We start from the raw sequence: 19,822 nt of genomic DNA, 5'->3' as shown, positions 1-19,822 counted from the left end.
GTTTTTGTTGTAGCCTAACTATTGTTTGCAGGATGTTTGTTGAATATTCCTTCTAAAACCCACTTAAACATCGATTAACAATTTGCTTGCAGGATGATTGTCGAAGATGCGCTTGTTAAAGATCAAATGTAAAACCCACAAAACAGTTTGCCTGCTTTTCTTGTTTTTCAAACTAGTCTAATTAGGGGCTTGTGAACTTCCTAGGGTGCAAGACGGAAGAATAGGGGATTATGCTCTTCACCACTTGGCGGTCATGACCAAGGGTGAATCAAAAACCTAGACCCTTCTGAAAGACGGCATTCTGAAGAAGGCAAGCAGCTTGGTGGTTCTCCAATGCTTATTCTCTTCTATGATAAGATGATGATTTCCTTTAAGGGAATTAAAATCTTTAAGGAAGAATGAGTTTGGATTGATTAAGCCAAGTGGGTAATTAATCTATTTTGCATGTTTGTGTGAGGAAATAAGGTAGAGGATTATGCTCTTTCCCCTTGAGGGAAATCAAAAACTCTGACCCTTAAATCCAAACCACCAGTCTGTGTCAATCCTTTATAAGGCCTTTCGGAGTGATCCAACCTCCAAAAATGACCCAAGTGAGTACACTCCTTTCACCGAAGATTCCAACTCACTATAATCAAGATTCTTTGTAGAGTGAAAGACTCAAAAGTCAGATTAATTTCTTCCCTTTGATTCTTGATATCGCATATCAAGGGGAAGCTCTGTCTATGCACTTGTAGGCGTCGGCTCCTGGCTTGCTAAGAAATTAGTGTGCACTTTTAGATGCTGGTGTGGGCTGCTGGTCTCAACTCCGCTTGCGAAGCCACTAGAAATTAATACGAATGGAAGCCAATTAAAAACCTTCTAGTTAGAAGCCACCTAATTCACCTTCGAAAGGAGGCATAATCTTTGTGCAAGGAGGGGGAAGAATTGCTCCTATAAAACTCACCATAGGCATGCTACTGGACATTTGAAGGTGGTATATGTGCTCAACCCCTGCCACAAGGGTGCTTGTTCAGCATATACTATTGAGTCCTTTGAATATACCAAAAACACGGCCACCCTCTATGGGGTGACACAGCTGTGTTAGGTACACACATGTGCATAAGATGTGGGACAAAGGTTTTTCTTTCTCTACCATTTTTTCCTTTCTAGGGATAAAGCGTGCTTGTTATCAAGTCATCAACAAAGTCAAAACCATTTTAACACAAACAAAGGTCAAGACTCCCCTATCCTATCGAGTTGCTTTGCCCTTAGGAGGACTATTTTCAACTACTACTTTCTTCCCATTGTCTTGTTCAAACATATTGCCTTGATTAAATGCTAAAACATTGCCCAAACATCTTACTAATTCAACCTTGCTGTCCATCCAATCGAATCTGTTTGATAAATCTGTCTATTCTGTCCGAACTATCTGAAATTGTCAAAATCTCTTCGAAATCAGTCGTTGTTGTAAAACTAGTCTAACTTCTCAGGAAAAATCATTTTGTCCTTGCACAAAATCATTTTTGTTCTCATACGAAATCATTTTTTCCTCACATGCTTCGTAGTTCCTTGCACGATACGTGAAACTTTCTCGCACAAAATTAAAACACTATCACTAACTTTTGCTCGGCATAGAGTATAATCTCGTGCGGTCCAGAATACTTCCTTGCATGGCCTATAAAGGTTTTTTGCGCAAGACTTTGTGTCAGCATTACCAGTTTTGGTCTATTTTAGCTATCTGCGGTCTGCACACTATCTTTTTTTGCATTCGCTTATCACTCTTTGTCTGCAAACAGTCCTAAAATAGTGGCACTTTGCTTAGCTAAAGGCTTGTGTCTCATGCTTTGATTGGTCTCATCTCTTAAGTTACCTATTGTCTTTATCTCTTAATGCTTTTCATACCTTGTGTCACATTGGTCATAATCTTTGGCTATTCTAGCCTTTAAATCAAACCATTTGTGCCTTGGGGGAAAGCATTCTTGCTATTATCTTGTCATTTTTGAGACTTAGTCTTGGTGTAGTCCTTGTCTAGGTTCTTGCTTCTTGTCCTTTTCTATGACTATCGCAACCAAAAGTGGAAACATATTTTATCCTCTTAGACTTAGGCAAGGTCATGCCAAGGGTCATAATAGCAGTTGAGGTCACTTACCTTTCATTACACAATCTATATCTAGTTTGGCTAGTGAGTCATCTTCACGATCCCCCTCACCTACCAAGTCACCTCGAATTCAACAAACATTTTCCATAAATTTGCAACAAATTAGGAATCCTTTATACCAAGAGGATACTGAGATAGGTAGAGGTCCTGCATTACCAAACACAATGTTTGATTCCTTTTTTAGAGGACCTTTTGAAACACAACACACTAAAACTAAACACATTCCTATAATGACTAATCGTGAACCTGAACATGGTAGTTATAGTTGACATCAAGAACCACCTTAGAATGAAAAAGAGAGAGAAAGACCATGATATTGATGAGGAATAGGAAGAAGTAGAAATACTCCCTGAACAAATAGCAAAATGTCGAAGAGACTAAAACTTTCAAAAGGTCATGGGAATCCTACCCAATGAAGAGAAAGAAAAGTACTTTCTCAAACTTGCTCAAGAGGGAGCTAAACTGCCCTCTCATTTCAATGTGGAAACCATTATCATGCCTAAAGAAGAAATTGAGACTTCCAAACTCCAAAAATAATTGAAAATTATGCAAGACCAATTGGCTCAGATGATGCATGAGAAAGAGAAACCTATAAAGACATACACATTAGACACTCTTTGTCCATTTCCATTTGGCAAAAGCATAAACATGTCGCCTTTCCCATGAGGTGTAGAGCTACCCAAATACGACACATACTTTGGAACTACTGATCCCCAAAATTACTTGTGGGAATTTGGTGCTTTGTCTATGGATTTTATACACGATCAAACATGCCTCATGCATTTATTCCCTAGAAGCCTAGGTGGTCAGGTTTTGGAGTGGTTCTCACATTTACCTCCTGGTATCAAGACGTTTGTTGAAATTGCCAATCTATTTGTTTAGCAATATTCTCATAAGATACAACACCCTATCAATATTCGAGATCTATGCAACCTTAAACAAAAAGTTGGAGAACCTTTTCTCACAATCCTCCAATGGTGGAGACAATTGTGCACTAAGTATTCCCGCAAAATTCTAGAAATGAAGAAGCTTGACATTTTCACTGATAACCTCCTACCTAATTTTGGATATAGAGTCCAACTTCAAGGTCCACATACCTTTGAAGACATGATCGCACAAGCTATCTGTATCGAGGAATTTATGGTCAAGAAAGGTGAACTCACTCTTCAGAGAGACATAAAAGAAGGTTCCACTTCCAACAGCCATAAAACCAAACACGTCAACAACAACTGAGAAATCGTACATGCTTGAGTTGTTCACAATGTCACACCCAAACTTCCTAAAGTGGCATTTAATCTCATAGACGGCCTCAAAGCGGCCAAAAATGCTGACAAACCTCCCCTTAACAACTAAACATCCAAAAATAAATTGAGAAACTCATGGACAACACACCCGAAGCAAGAGTGTACACCCTTGGGAGAACCTTTGGATGTGGTTTACAAAACATTGCTACAATATAAGCTTATTTCACCAATGGATAACCCTCATCCCTATGATCCACAACCACATCCACCATGGTGGAATGAGACCTCATTCTGTGAGTATCACCAAAACAAGGGACACAAAACTAGCAACTATATAAACTTGCGCCATAAAGTCCAAGACAACATTGATGTTAGTGATCTTGTGGTAGATGGACATAACAAAAACTAGGATCACAAGGTGTTCAAAGAACCTTTCCCAACTTATGAAAAAGGAGAGACTTCGAAACCACAACCCTACAACAAGGTCAACTATACATATTCCAATGATGACAATGGCATTCACATGGTTGAACCTATAGATTCTAAATACTGTGACGTTATTACCATCAACGGCAAGCAAGATAATGATAAACCCAAGACACCATTTGTGTTGAGGGACCCTACTTCCAATGCAATGGATAATACACCTTCGTAACACTGTGCTAATGTTGTCACTCATTCTCAAGCCAAGTTGGTGCTCAAAGGCCCTGTGCCTCCTACTTTATATCTTAAACAACACAAAGACAAAGCCCTTGTTGTTCCATCCAGTAAAGGTGCAAAACCCACAACAAACTTGACAGCAACTAGTTATAGTGTTCTTGATCAATTGAAAGGAACTAATGCTCAGATTTCCATCTTTGAGCTACTTAAAATCTCACCTGCTCATAGGCAGATTCTAGATAAAGCCCTCACTGAGGCCAATATTCCTCAAGATCTTGATCTTGAGCGATTCCAATCCATGGTAGGTCACCTGACCTCACCTTATCTTATGACCTTCTCCGAAGAGTCACCCACACAATCAACCTCTACAAATCAAGGTTATGATCCATTAGACATGTGTTCATCAGGTACTCATTGATAACGGTGCTGGCCTAAATATTGTCTCTGCTGCTTTACTTAGACAATTGAATTATTTTGAGGACTCTATCAATCCTCAATGAAAGATCACTATCAAATCATACGACGAAGTGGAACGAAAGTCTCTAGGTCTTGTTCTTTTACCGATTTGGGTCAGTTCTGTCGAAAGGGATGTCACCTGTCAGGTGCTTAACATTCCCTTGGCCTAAAACATTTTGTTAGGATGGCCATGGATACATGAGATGTACACTGTGCCATCCACATACCACCAATGCATCAAGTTCCCATTTGATGGCTCTGAAGTTACTATTCCTGCCACTACTAGCTACGTCTACAATATGCTCAAAGCTATTGAAACTTTCATCCTTACTAACCGTGAGTCTACTGATTATCACAACAATAAGCTGAAACAAATTGAGCAGTCATTCAAACTAAAAGAAACTAGCATGGGAGAGTACCACATTGAACCAGTGATGTCATTGACATCTCTCCCAGAGTCTCCTCGACATTATGGGCTACCTTCAGAGGCAAAGAAGTCATTCGTGCTGACACCTCAAACCAAGTACAATGGCACTTTTGTCAAGCTACAATTCCCTTAGAAGATGAAAGTGAAAATAGAGCCATTATTGCATGGCTTTACAAAGGAGAGGATCCAGTGGACCTAATGGAGCAAGCTCAAGAAATCCCTCCTAAGAAATATGGGTCTGGTCTTAGGCTTCTGAAGCATTTTGGTTACAAGGGAACTAGCCCTATTGGGTGTAATAACAATGGCCTAATTGATCCTATCAAAACAAGAGCTTGAAGCAACTGTGATACAACTGGCCTAGGATTTAAGAAGGTTCATTTTTATTTGGGATCAAATAAATTCATACCAACACTTGATAGTCATCTAAAAATGAGTCACAAGCTGAGTCAGATACTCAAGAGGAAGAATCAAATGATGAGGATTCTTATCCTCGTCCTATTCCTTATGATCTCGCTAAATTCTTTGCTGAGCCAGATGACTTTTGTACCATGTGTTAGCAATGTGGATGATACTAGTGACTCTTCTGAGGACAATACTGAGCAACTCAAATATCATTTAGAAAAGGGAGAATCTAGTCAGTCATGCCATGTTGAGTATTTGTGTAAGAACCCAGAGGAAGAAGGTGACTATGTTCCTATCACTACAGGGGAGTTCTATAATCTCTCGCCATGTAGCACTAATTCTAAGGAATATGAGTTTGACTCTCTTTTAGAAGTGACTACTGATAAAGACATTGACCAAGTGAATGTCTATGAAAACCAAATCGAAGTGGATGAAACGTCTGGGGTTATGTCACATGAGTCAAATCTAACTAGTGTCCTAGAGTTGTCAATTATTGACATTCGTACTCTGAGGTGTTTGAACACACCTATGGATGAGGTTACAGTAGGTCTCAAATTGTTGTTCCAAGAACTTAATGACTATACTATGAATGCAATTGAACTAGCCACTACTCTCTCACTCACACATTCTGAGCTTATAGACAAGAACCCCAATACATCTAGCGAAGTCCCCACGTTCCAAAATGACTATGCTCTCACCTGTTACCTAAACACTATCTAACCTGTAACGTCTTCCACCAATGAGAAAAGCATCAACATGACTAAGGATGACATCAAATATCTCAGTCACACAATTAAAAAGAAAAAATGCAAAAGGTCTAATGGTGAAAACCACATTGTGGCAGATTGAAACGCATAAAAGTAAAAACCAAAGACATTTCCAAGGGCGAAAACCTCTCTAAGGTGCTCGTGGATGAGATATTTGATATACTTCCTAGTCACTTTTAGGAGAGATCATTAGTGTTGATAGAGCTGACACAACCACCTAACCTAGGCACAGAAGAACATCCTCATATGATACATCTGGCACAATCATTGTCACCTAAAGAGAAGGAGAAATTCACTGCCTTTTTCAAAGAAAAGAAAATAAGTTTTGCCTAGACATACTCTAACATGCCAGGATTGGATCCTAATCTTATTATGCATCATTTTTCCATAGCACCAAGCATCAAACCAGCTAAACAGAAGCTTAAAAAAATGCACCCTCACATTGCATTGTTCATCAAAGCATAATTGGAGAAACTTCTAAAGGTTGGTTTCATCCGTGCAATTGATTATGCTAAATGGATATCCAATATTGTTCCAGTTTTCAAGCATGATAAATCTATTAAGGTTTGTACAGACTTCTGTGATCTTAACTTGGCATGTCCTAAAGATGACTTTTCGTTCCCTACTATTGATATGATTGTAGACATGATGGCTAGCTATTAGATGTACTCACTTATGGATGGTTTTTCTGGATATAATTAGATAAAAATTACGCCAGAAGACCAGGAGAAAATGGCTTTCACATGTGCATGGGGAACCTTTTGTTGGAATGTGATGCCATTTGGATTGAAGAAAATCGATGCTACATATCAGCAAGTTGTTACGACAATTTTCCATGATATGATGCATAGAATCATGGAGGACTATGTTGATGATACCTTGGTCAAAAGTGCTAAATGCAATACTCATCTGCAAGATTTGGGGCCCATCCTAAATTGTATGAAAAAATTCATTCTTCGACTAAATCCTAAGAAATGCGCATTTGGTGTCACATCAGGAAAGTTGTTGGGATACATTGTTTCTACAAAAGGAATTGAGGTAGATCCAGAAAAAGTAAAAGCAATAATGGACATGCCACCATCACGAAACATTAGTTAGATGAGAGGACTACAGGGAAGGCTTCAATCTATTCACAGGTTTATTTCACAATTGGCAGATATATCACAACCCTTCACAAAGACCTTACATAAGGGTGTGAAATTCAATTGGAGCCAGGATTGTGAGCAAAGCTTAACATAGATCAAACAATATCTTGTCAATCTTCCAATCCTAATGCCTCTTTTCATGGGAAGCCTTTGCTTTTATAAATTTCAGCCACTAAAATATCTTTGGGAATCCTATTGGCTCAAGAAGATATGGACAACAAAGAAAGAGCTATTTATTACTTGAGTCAGACATTGGTCTCTTATAAGAAGAACTACAACATTATCTAGAAAGCTTTCTTGGCAGTTTTCTTTGCTTCCCAGAAGTTGAGACACTGCATGCTTGCCCAGACTACATGGCTCGTGGCTAAAATAGATCAACTAAAGTACTTTCTCAGTAAGGCAGCTCTCATAGGAAGATTGGCTAAATGGGGTATGATACTTAGTGAGTTTGACATTCAATATTTTAAATGCAAGGCTATAAAAGGATAGGAAATTATAGACCAACTAGTCGATGCACCCATACAAAGTCTTCTGCCAATGAACATTGATTTCCCAGATGAATCAATTATGACACTCACACACCACACATGGGTTATGTTCTTTGATGGGTCCTTCACACAACAAGGATCAGGTGTTGGATTACTCTTCATTACACCACAGAGATACTCACTACCTAAAGCGTGCAAGATCTTGTTTCCTTGTACAAACAACATTGCTGAATACGAGGCTTTGATCAATGGCATGAAAATTGTAGCTGAATGGAGAGTGGATCAGTTAAATATCTTTGCTGAATCTCATCCTGTTATCAACCAGGTTAATGATGTGTACCAAAAAAAGGATGAGAAATTAATTCCTTACAAGCACATGGTTGACGAATTAAAGAATTATTTTGGACACATAACCTTCCAACAAGTTCCACAAATAGATAATAAAGTGGATGATGCCATGGCCACTTTGGCCTCTCTGCTACAAATGCCTAAAAATGATCTCCGACATGAGTTCTTTGTGGAAGTGTTACACTACCCAGCCTATGACACCCCTAATTCTAAGATGATCTATTATGTTATAGGACAAGAATCATCTCGCTACCATCACATTTATTCCTACCTTCGCAATCAAACCATTTTGGAAGCTCTAACACAGAATGAGAAATATTACCTAATTTGTAATGCTTCACATTATGTCATTATTGTTGACGATCTATATAGGAGAGGTCTTGACAGAATACTCTTAGGCATTTAGAACCCAAAGAGTCCAAACACACACTAATTGATGTTCATGAGGGCATTTGCGGAGCTCATTCAAATGGCTTCACACTAACTCACAAACTCCTTCGTGCTGGTTACTACTGGCCCAAAATGGAGCAAGAAGCTATCAAGTATGCTAGGTCCTGCAAGCAGTGTCAACTACACGGGAATCCCATCCATGCTACAGCCAGAGAGTTGATTCCTTCTACTACAACATGGCCATTTCAACAAAGGGCTTTCGACTTGGTGGGGCAGATTTACCCAATCTCCTCTAAAGGACATAAGTTCATTATCATGGCTACAAATTACTTCACAAAATGGGTAGAGGTAGTACCTCTCATAGTTGCTGATGGTAAATCTGTAGAACTTTTCATCACAAACTACATCATCTACAAATATGGTGTACCATCCTCAATCATTACTGAGAATGGAGGACAATTCAAGAACAACGACCTCAAGGAACTATGCAAGAAACTCAAAATCACACAACATTGGTCTTTCATTTATTACCCCTAGGGTAATGGCTAGGCTGAGGCATCCAATAAGCCGATCCTTAAAATTCTTCATCGTACAGTCAGCAAGTCGAGGAGAGACTAGAATCTCCAGATCAATCCAGCTCTGTGGGCATATAGGACAAGCATTAGAACTCCAAAGGGCACAACTCCCTTTGTGTTGGTGTATGGGGCAGATGTTGTGCTTCCAATAGAGGTCGAGATTCCTACCTTGAGAATCTCTATGAAGGGCCTTATCACTAATGATGACTACAAGATAGCTTGGCTTCAAGAGCTTGTGTTACTAGATGAATGTTGACAAGTGGCATGTGATCATCTGCAAGCATATCAACAACCAATGGAAAGAAGCTATAATCGAAGGGTCAAGCCACGCGACTTCCAGCTGGGTGTCTCGTCCTGAGAGAGAACCCTAAGAATCAACAACAATGAGTACAAAAAGAAAAGTTTGAACCAAATTGGCTCAGTCCCTACATCATTACTGCAGTATATGGATCTGGTGCCTATCAGCTTTCCACAATCGAGGGAGAAGTTCTCAAAGAACTTGTCAACACTCTCCACTTGAAGTAGTTTTACAGTTGATCTAATATTAGAAAGCTCTTTGTACATATTTATATGTCCTGAAAAAAATCTAAAAATTAGAAAAAGTCCTGAAAAAAATGGTTACCCTGGTGAAAACCTAGCAATAGGCACCTTGGTAACACCAAAAAAAGTGAAAAATCTCAAAAATACAAAAACATTCAGAAAAAGAAAAATACAAAAAAATCAAAAAGAGAGAAAAAAATATTAAAAAATTGAAAACCAAAAAAAGTGCCATTGGTGAAAACCTGGAAATAGGCATTATGGTAGCAAAAAAAGGAAAATCCTACCAAGAAGGTGAAAACCTAGTAAACATGTGCCTCTTGTTCCCAATGCTCCATCCTACAACGCATCTTCTAGCTTCTTGCTTTCTACACATGTATCCATGGATTGAGCCTTGTTACAAGTCAAGGGAATTCCCCTTAGTGTCACTCTTTTTGAGATTCTACTCATAGGATCTCCTTCGCGACAATCACTAGTGGTCCTCACTGTGTCTGCCTTCTATCGCTAGTGTCACTACTTTCGAGATTCTCCTTGTAGGATCTCCTTTGCAACAATCACCATTGGTCCTCACTCCATCTACCCACTGTCAGTAGTGTCCCTCATTTTCAAATATTCTCCCCATAGAATCTCTTTCACAATAGTCACTAGTTATTTCAATTGTGTCTACCTACTGTTGCTTGGGTCACAACTCTAGGTTCCTTTACAGAAGATCTCTCTTGTGTCAATCACTAATCATCCTGGCTATGTTTGTCTACTATCACTCAGTCCTTCTTAGGTTATTCATCATGAAGATCCCTCTTTGACCTCAGTTGCCAGTCGTTCTAACTACGTCTGCCTACTATTGTCACCCTATTGAAGAGATTTCTTTCAAATGTGTTCTTGACACTAACACCTGACATCAATCCCAAAAATATTGAACTTTAAAATGACATATTTGTTTGGATATATTAAGCTTTTTCTTTGTTTGCTTTATCATATCTCCTCGAGAAACTTGATGATGTCATCTTCAACTAGAGAAGTAATGACTGGGGGCATGATGTTTTCTTTGCTTTCTATTTGCAGTTTAGTTCCAATTAGTTGACATATTCCTATAAGAGGGGTGTCCACTATAAGAGCCTCCATCTCGTATTGGATGGCCATGTGTACCCTGACTCCTTTTATATGAATACATCAATAACATTGGTTCTTCTCCTTGTTTGTTGGAGTGAACTCTTCATGCTATAGCAAATACTGATACTCATCCTACTAAGTGAACATACGGATCATTGCGAGTATACCTAGCATAGTTTTGTCTCAGATTACGAACACAAGGGTCATTGCAGATAGAATAAATATTGAATACTTAGCTTAAGGTGGATCTCCCATGTGTTTGGTGTGTTTGTCATGCAACCAAAATTTAGGTCATCGTAGCATTTATGCTTTGACGCTTATGTTAACTTGCTATATTAAAAGGACAAATGTTCTGGTCGTTTTGGCTTCTTTTGCCTTGAATGCTTACATTTAATCCTGACAAACCTATCACATATGTTCTATTCATATTCCCATGATTGCAATGTTAGTGGAAATTGTATAAAATACGAGCTTTGCTCTATGTCTAGTGATGATAAATTGCCAAGGCTTGCTAACCAGACCTAGGGTTGCATTTAACATAGTCTTGCATTACATACTTCACTTGCGTACGCATGCAATTTAGTTGTGATTCTATTTCTCCCCTGTGTCATGAAGGATTGAAGGCATCTTCAAACTTATCAAGTTTCTCCACAACTGCACAAGAATTTGGTTTGTCGATTCATGCTCCTTAATGGAATACCTGTCACTGTCAAGAAAAAACATGCAACACTACATGAGATGTCAGTCCATTTCCATATGCATTGCATCCATATACTCATAATATCTACTCTACATGTTCATAATCACATCACATCACACTAGCATACATATGCATTCATATCAAAGTACAACATACATCTCGTAATCATCATATTGACATCTCATGTATATCAAAGTGACACAGACACAAACAATGTCATGAACACAGGAATACTTGACCCAAAATCTCATATATATGTATATCTCAAAAGAATGGGTCACTATAAAAATGGGTACTACTCAAGTGCTATCAATCAAAATGATACAAAAAATTTGTTAGCACACCAATCAATACATAGCCAAACATCAAAAATCAAGAGCCAGACACACAACATCTAACTCTAACAAGTGCTCTCATCTCTAGGAGAAGTAGGAGTAGGAGCTATAGGCGGAGGAGGAGGTGGTGGGATGTTAGGTCTAGTAGGAGGTCATGCACCTCCTAACTCTTGTGCATACTATGAGAATTTTTGCACCTATAGAGCCTCATCAAGCACCACTGTCGAATATGCAACAAAGTAATAGGCTTCTCGAACCAACTGAAGGTAGATCTCCTCCTACACAATCTCTAATCTCTACTCAGCAATATTAGTGCACTCTCTCCACCGATCGATCTCTTGTTGCCACTCCACCAGCTGAGAGTCCCAAAAAACTACCTATATCTACAAATCCCCCAACTGTCAGGAGGCCTGATGAATCCACTCTCATTAGCATCGTACTATTTCTTGCCCCCTAGCCACAGGCTAATCTGGCATATCCTCATCGAGTATCTCAAGTGCCTACCACTATGGTGGTGCCTGCTGCTATGGTGGCACCTACTGCTATGGTGACACATGCTGCTATGGAGCCTCCTACTATGGGGCCTGCTCCTCTGTCCTCTGCCTCCACCGTCGACCATGTCCTATCCCACTACCCTTGGCACCTGGGTCTGATCCCATCTATCGTGGGGGAATCTGCAATTGTTTTACCTAGTGTCAGACCTATGGTTTCACCTGTGGTCATGGTTGTGCCTACTGCTACTATGGCACCTTTCTCTCTGCCTGACCTTACCATCCCCAGTGGATCAGTAAATCTCAAGAATGGATGGCTAATCAAATACGCCTGATATGTAGGCATCATCCCTGCATCTTCTACTTCTGGCAGGTAGTCCCACTGAACTATAACTAGGTTGTGTACATCTATCATGGATCGACTTGGATCCATATGCAGAGGCCACCGCCGCCCTACATCCCTTGCCAATCTAGCATATGTGCAATACTCCTGAGAAATATTCTATGGTTAGCCATACTGCCACCACACCCATGAAATCGTAAACCGCTCTATGATTTGCGTAGTCTTGGCCAACAATGGTTGCAAGCTGAATATCCATGGCAGCTCTCTTTAAGAATCATCCCAGTCCTTAGTCTCTCACCAAGGGCACCATATGACAGAGACTAGGTCATCAAGACGTGTCCTCCAGTGCTCTGTCTTACCTAGGAACACCTGGGTAATGTGCCCCTGATATCTGCAAATATATGGCTCCATCAGCTCTCGACCATCCTCATGAATGGGCCTACATATGGGAAGATGCTCCCATGCCCAGATCTATAGTACATAAACTTTGGCGGCCATAGTCTTCTTCTCATGGAAGACTATCTCGTGCATCTCATGGTACAAGTGGGCCAGCATGCACTGACACCATCCAAAAATCTCAGGCGCCTCTAACATTCAGTGTAGCATCACTCCCCACCCACACTCCAAACCATGATGTCCTCTATCAAGACACAAGAAGCAGCTCAAGAATATAGCTAGCACAGATGCCAGCCTGTTTGTCAGCCCATATGTATGCATCAGCTCATCCCAGCTGATGGCTCTACCTCGCTACAACTCCCTCTCAAACATAATAGATAGTGCTTCTATACCTGCTCAGGGCATTGTATCATAGACCACTCGAGCTCCATGGAATGGGATCTGCAGTATCCTCCAAATGTCCTTCGGGGTGATCATCATCTCCCCTACTGGAAAATTAAAGGTGTTCATCTCTGAATGGAAATGCTCCACCAAAGCTCTGACTAAGTCGTGATTCATCATCACGGCTAGGATCCGGCATAGAGAGGACAAACCCAATCGAGAAATGTGTGTTCGATCAGCATCATCGAGACTTTGTAATAACTCTCCATATGGTGGGTAATGTGATCTAAACGAAACATCATCAAAGACCTCCTGCACACACACAAATAACAACGACAAGAAAATGATCAGTACTGAAATGAAATGGCAAAAAAAAGCTAATAAAAATGTAAATTTTATGTGCAAAATTAAAAATGTTAAACACTACTGTCACGGATTTTTGTGCAAAGATCTTCGACTCTCGCACAAGAGGTAGGTGTCTCCTGCACAAGAAACCTCATCGACACGTGTGAAGAAACAGTGCACCCTATTTCTTCATGCGAGAAGAGATCATCTTCACACGAGATAGAACAGTCTCACATGAAGACCATTTGTTCAACCCTAAAACATGCTTTAAAATGCAATAAATGACCTCGTAAAGCGTTAAAATGAAAGTACAAAGATGGGAAATCAATGACTCACTGGTGGTCCATAGTTTGATGTCCGACTGTGTCATTTGGAGCACTTGAAATGATGGTATCTCACGTTCACTGCCATGTCTCTCTCAGAGCTCAAATAACTACAAGACAAAAAGCACAAATGAATTGAAAATGACCCCTTGGGCCCTTATATCGTTGTTGACCTAATTTCTTAAAGTGCTCTGATTTGTGCAAAAATTACCCCCTAGCTAATTTGATCGTTCTGAATCCATTTTTGAGATTGAATTCAAAATTTGACACACTTAAGTACCTCAAAAATGCATTTTAAAATTTTGTGGACCGAAGCGATCGAACGCTTGTGTAGCTCAAATATTTCTGATACTTTGCGATTCTTGGAATTCTTTCAACTCTATGTTCTTGATGTTTTCAAAACTCATTTTGGAAATAGTCCATTAAAGTCTATTATGCTCAATTCTAGTGAACTCCTTGGCCAAACTTGGTCTTTGAAGCTCACAATCATTTCAAATCAACTCTAAATTTTCTTTCAATTGTTCTGATCTCTTCTATATTCTGTTGAATCTTTGATTTCTTTTATATCTCTCAACATATTGCTTTTCATCATATTTTTGGTGTGTCATCTTTCGATTTCACTCTCGAGGGGGTAGGATGATTACATCATTGAACTTGAATTTCAAATTCACTCGGGGCATCTTGCTCCCTTCTAACTGGCATCTTTGCTATCTATCTTATCTTTTCATCAACTGATCAATCTTATAACAACTCATCTTAGAGTTTGATGGACAGGTATTGGGATAGTCTAAACTCTGACTCCTGAGGATCAAGCCTCGTTCTTGGGATGATTCTATGACTCATGATTGGATCTTGTTATCTTTTATTAATTTCAGGTATCTAGACATTCTGTTTAGATCCTTAAAGATTAAGCTTCGTTCTGGAGATAATCTTTTAAATGCTTATCAATTCAGGTATCTAGGTGTTCTATCTAGATCCTTAAAGGTTAAGCTCCATTCTGGAGATAATCTTTTAAATTCTATCACTCTCAGGTATCTAGACATTCTATTTGGATCCTTAAAGATTAAGCTCCATTCTGGAGACAATATTTTAAATGCTATCACACTCAAGTATCTAGATGTTATTTTTGGATCCTTAAAAATTAAGCTCCGTTGTGGAGACAATCTTTTCAATGCTATCACTCTCGGGTATCTAGGTGTTTTGTCTAGATCCTTAAAGGTCAAACTTTGTTCTAAAGAAACTTTTTAAATGCTTATCGATTTTGGTTATCTAGGTATTCTACTTGGATTCCTTAGGATTAAGCTCTATTCTAGAGATGGTCCTTAAAAGCTTATCAATTGGTCTTCGTATCATTAATTTCGGAACCAATCTCATTTCTTGATCCTCGCATCATGCTTTCTAATTTTTTTTGAATTGAACATGCTACTCGCACATTCATTCAAAGAGGGGTAAAATGTAATACCCCAAAATTGGCTCATTTCCATCTCAACCAATTCTGGTCTATTTCTGATCGATTCTTAAGACCCATTCTAATAGGCAATTCTCATTTTGCTACTCGCTACTTGACTTAATTGTCAGATACAGAAAACCCTAATCTATATTCATCATACTCATTATTTAATCCCTATAGTACGCACTCATATTAGCCACATTAAACCTATTTTATTTTAAATTTAATTTAATCTAAAGTATTCATACTTTGTTAAATTAAATTATCTCCTAAAGCTAATGTACAATGGAATTAAATTTATTTAATTTAATAAATATGTTTATTCTAATTAATTAAACAAAATTATTTAATTAAATGGAGAAGCTACTTCTAAATTAATTAAACAAAGTCATTTAATTAAATGGGAATTTATTCCTAAATTAATTAAATAATAAAAGTATCTCTAATTAATTAAATAGAATTATTTAATTAAATAGAAAAAGGTAATAGTGAGAGCATATCTTATTTTATTAAATTAAATATCTCTCCTAATTTTCTGTTCAGTTCAAGAATGGAAATTCCTAGTTCACTGCTGATCAAATTAGAAGTGACCCAGATCACTTACTCTCACACTGAAGTTTATCTGAGTTGACTGGCTCTTACACTCAGATCTGAGCTATTCCCCCATTGGATTCCCCTTCCGCTTTTCATGTGTTAGGGTAGGACCTTGAGATGGAGAAAGATAATGTTGATTCTAACAAGGAAAAGTCCTTAGAAGGGCTAAAGTCTTGGTCTTCTCTATTTGGCAAGAAACCTACTAGAAAATCTCTTTTCCCGCTGGTGACTGCTTAGTCTTGCTGGGAGAAAGGTGAGTTTCAAGTTTTTATTCCTGATCCTTTAGTTGACTTTTCTGTGTCTTCCATGGATTTCACCCTAGTGGGAATATTTTACAGACAAGACCAGATCTTGAATCTCGTAGAAAAATTGTTAAAAGGAAATGGACTATTTGAGGAGAAGTAGATATTGCACCAATGTCAAATGCTTTCTTCTCATTTATCTTCAACTGTAATGAAGACATGAATATGGTTCTTTGTGGAGGACTATGGTCTTTTGGAAAATGCTCTCTCACTATTAAAAAATGGGAGCCTAACTTGGATCTTTCAGATTCTTTTTTCTTAACCACTCCCATTTGGGCTAGACTTCTTGGTCTTCCTTTAGAATTTTAGCATGAGGAAATTTTTAAGAATATTGCCAATTATTTGGGTGAACTTGTGGCATTGGATAATGCTACGACTTCTAGAACCAAACCTCAAAGTGCCAGACTTTATGTTAAAGTGGAAAACTTGAATCATCTCCTAGAAAAGGTGGAACTAATATCTAAGCTTGGTTAAAAAACTCAAGAAATTATTTTTGAAGATCTACCTAACACTTGCTATGCTTGTAAGAAATAGGGGCATCTAGTTAAAAACTGTCCCTCCAAAAGTGAAAATCATCCTAGCAGTGTTTCGGATGGGAAAAAGACCAAGATCTAGCAAAAGAAAGTATGGAAACCCAAAGAAGATCATTGCCAAGAACAAAAGAAAAATGAAGATTCTAAAGCCCCACATGTTGAGGTGGTTTTAGAACCTTCTTTTGAGAAAGAAAACTCTGAGACAAAAGGACATGGTTTACAATCAAATACCATAATGCCTAAACAAAGAATTGATGATCTGGCAAATCTATCAAAACAAATCATTATTTATCAAAGGATAGAAGATTGATGGAGGGATTTAGAAGACAAAATTATGCTAGAGGAAGGTGAAATCTTGGTTGAAGCTTGAAATAAATCTGAGAAGGGAGATCTTCCTTTTTCTTAGTCTAGGGAGATCAAGGTGTTATCTCAGGCTGATAATGACTTTCCTATGGATGAACCTCCTCCCCTTGATATTGTGAAAGAAAAAGGAGAAAATTCAAAGCATAACCTAAACCAAAGAAAAAGGGTTGAAATAAAGAGCATAACTAAGGGGGTAGAGACTAGAAGCAGCAAAATAAATCAGCAAACCAAGGTGAAACCTCCTGCTTCTTCTCTAGATAAATCTGGAAAAAGAGCAGTACATCAATCCAAGGTGAAACTGGATGTTGGTTCCTTGGACAAACCTGGAAGAAGATCCACTAGGAAAACCAGAGAGTTAGAAAGTATGAAAAATATTGTTGATGGTAGGCAAGCAACTATTATGGATTTTACCCCGAAAAAATAGATATGAAAATCATTACTAGGTATATTAGGGGGCTTAATAGTATTCATAAACTGGATATTGTTAGGAATTATGTTAGAGAAAAAAAGCCTGATTTTCTCTTGCTTCAACAAAAAAGGTAGAAAATATATATATATTAATAAGGAGGTAGTGACTAGAAGCAGCAAAATAGATCAGCAAACCAAGGTGAAAAATTTTGCTTCTACTCCAGATAAATCTAGAAATTGATCAGGTCAGCATTCTAAGGTGAAACTAGGTCCTTGTATTACTTGGGTACTTTTTTGGACTCTGGTTGTGGTTTTAGGTCCCTGTAAAACCTTATTTTGATGTTGCTTTTTGATAGGTTTCAGGACTGCTTTTCTTGGTGGTTGTTAATGCTTTATCTTTTTTGATTTGTTAAAGGGTTTTGGGGTCCCTTCAAAACCTATTTTTACCATAATCTAAAACTTAAGATCTACATGTTCAGTATTTACTGAGTTACAACATATTGATAGTGTTAACCAAGTGCATGTGTGTTAACTAACTTATAATAGTTTTAGTAGAGTTTATGTTTTGTATTGACATCTAAGGGATCTGGGATATATTTTTGTCATAATTGATTCACCCCTTGCCTCTCAATTACTCCTCTTATATTTCCAATAGTATTGAGTTTTGAACAAGAGATGAAAAAGGTTGATCCTTCTTTTAAAGGATTTTACCACAAAGTAGATTACTAGTCTAGATTTGCTAAGTGCATTTGGAATTTTTATGAGATTTCATCTCAAGTGCTTGAAGAAATCAAAAAGAGAGTAGACCTTGAGTCTTCTTATCAGGACATAATTGTGGAAGTTAATGATGAGGACCAAGCAGAAAGTTCAGAATGGGCTCATTAGAGGAGCACGAAGAAAAATAAGTTGAAATTCCATAGAAAGCTAAAGAGAAATCACTGCAAATTCTACCAACAAACACTCAATATTTTGAAATTGCAAAAATAAATTACTTGATTTCTTAGGCCACTGAAGATGAACAAAGAGCCAAAAGGCTAGAGCTTCAAGCTCAAATACTTGGTGATAGAATCATTGAGGCCAATGAATTAATGAATGATGAAAGTTTCATCAAAACAAAGTAATTTAAGAGTTTTTTATTCAAATTGAAGCAAAATGAGTTATCACTACAAATGAAGCCAAGTGACTCAGATGAGGTAGTAGCTAAGATGGTTAAAAAACTACAAGAGTATGACCCTGCTAGTGAAAACCTCACTGTAGAAGAGGTTAAAGAGCTAATATAAAGGAGTGGCATGATTGTATTTTCATGATTGGATATCAGTTCCTCATTCTTGCTAGATCAAATGAGGAGGCAGGATAAAATTATGTCATTTGAAGATGAGAATCAACTAAGGCAATTGAGAGGGTCTAGGTATAACATTGATGCCCAAAATATGGCAGTATGGAGTTTAGCTCCAAAAACCTAGAAGTTAACCCTCTTAGAGAACAAGGAATCCCCTAGGGTGAATTTAGAATTCTAGAATGTTCACTCTACTTCTAGCAATGAAATATATAGATTTTTAAATACAACATCACTATTAGGCAAGAATAGGATTGATGTGCTTGAGGAACATATAGAAGGAGCCTATGAGAGTTACATAATAACTAGGAGGCATTATAAGGAAGAAATGAAGAAGGCCTATGTTCTAGAGCAAAAAGATCTTAATTTAGATAATGAGATAGTGGTCTTGAAGAACACTGCCAGATCCACTATTGAGATTGAAGAAATGTGCATACAAATAGAGGGTCATGCAACTTAGATAAAGGATGTGATAGGACAAACAATGGTTGTTGATGAAGATGAATTGGAGTCCAACAAGGAGATATAGAACCATAAAGAAATTTTTGATCCATAAGATAATCTCCTTGAAACTTGTTTCTCAAAATGTGCATAGAAATTATATTGTTTTACAAGGGGTAGAATATAAATATTCTAAGGCAATTACCTTATTATCTCCTTTATTCACCACATGGGGTCAATTCACCCATTTCTTTGAGAGCCTTGTGTCTATTCTTACATAGAAAAGGGATTTACCAAAAAGGCTAAGCTATTTCTATTAGAAAATTGATTAATAGGGTGAAAGAGTTAAATAGTTTCTTTGTAGGAAAGTTGCAATTAATCCTAAATAAAATGAA

This window comes from Cupressus sempervirens, chromosome 10 (genome assembly GCF_028749045.1).
Source record: "Cupressus sempervirens isolate cs-2001-9-10 chromosome 10, ASM2874904v1, whole genome shotgun sequence".
NCBI lineage: Eukaryota > Viridiplantae > Streptophyta > Pinopsida > Cupressales > Cupressaceae > Cupressus > Cupressus sempervirens.
Note: the sequence above shows the minus strand (reverse complement) of the source record.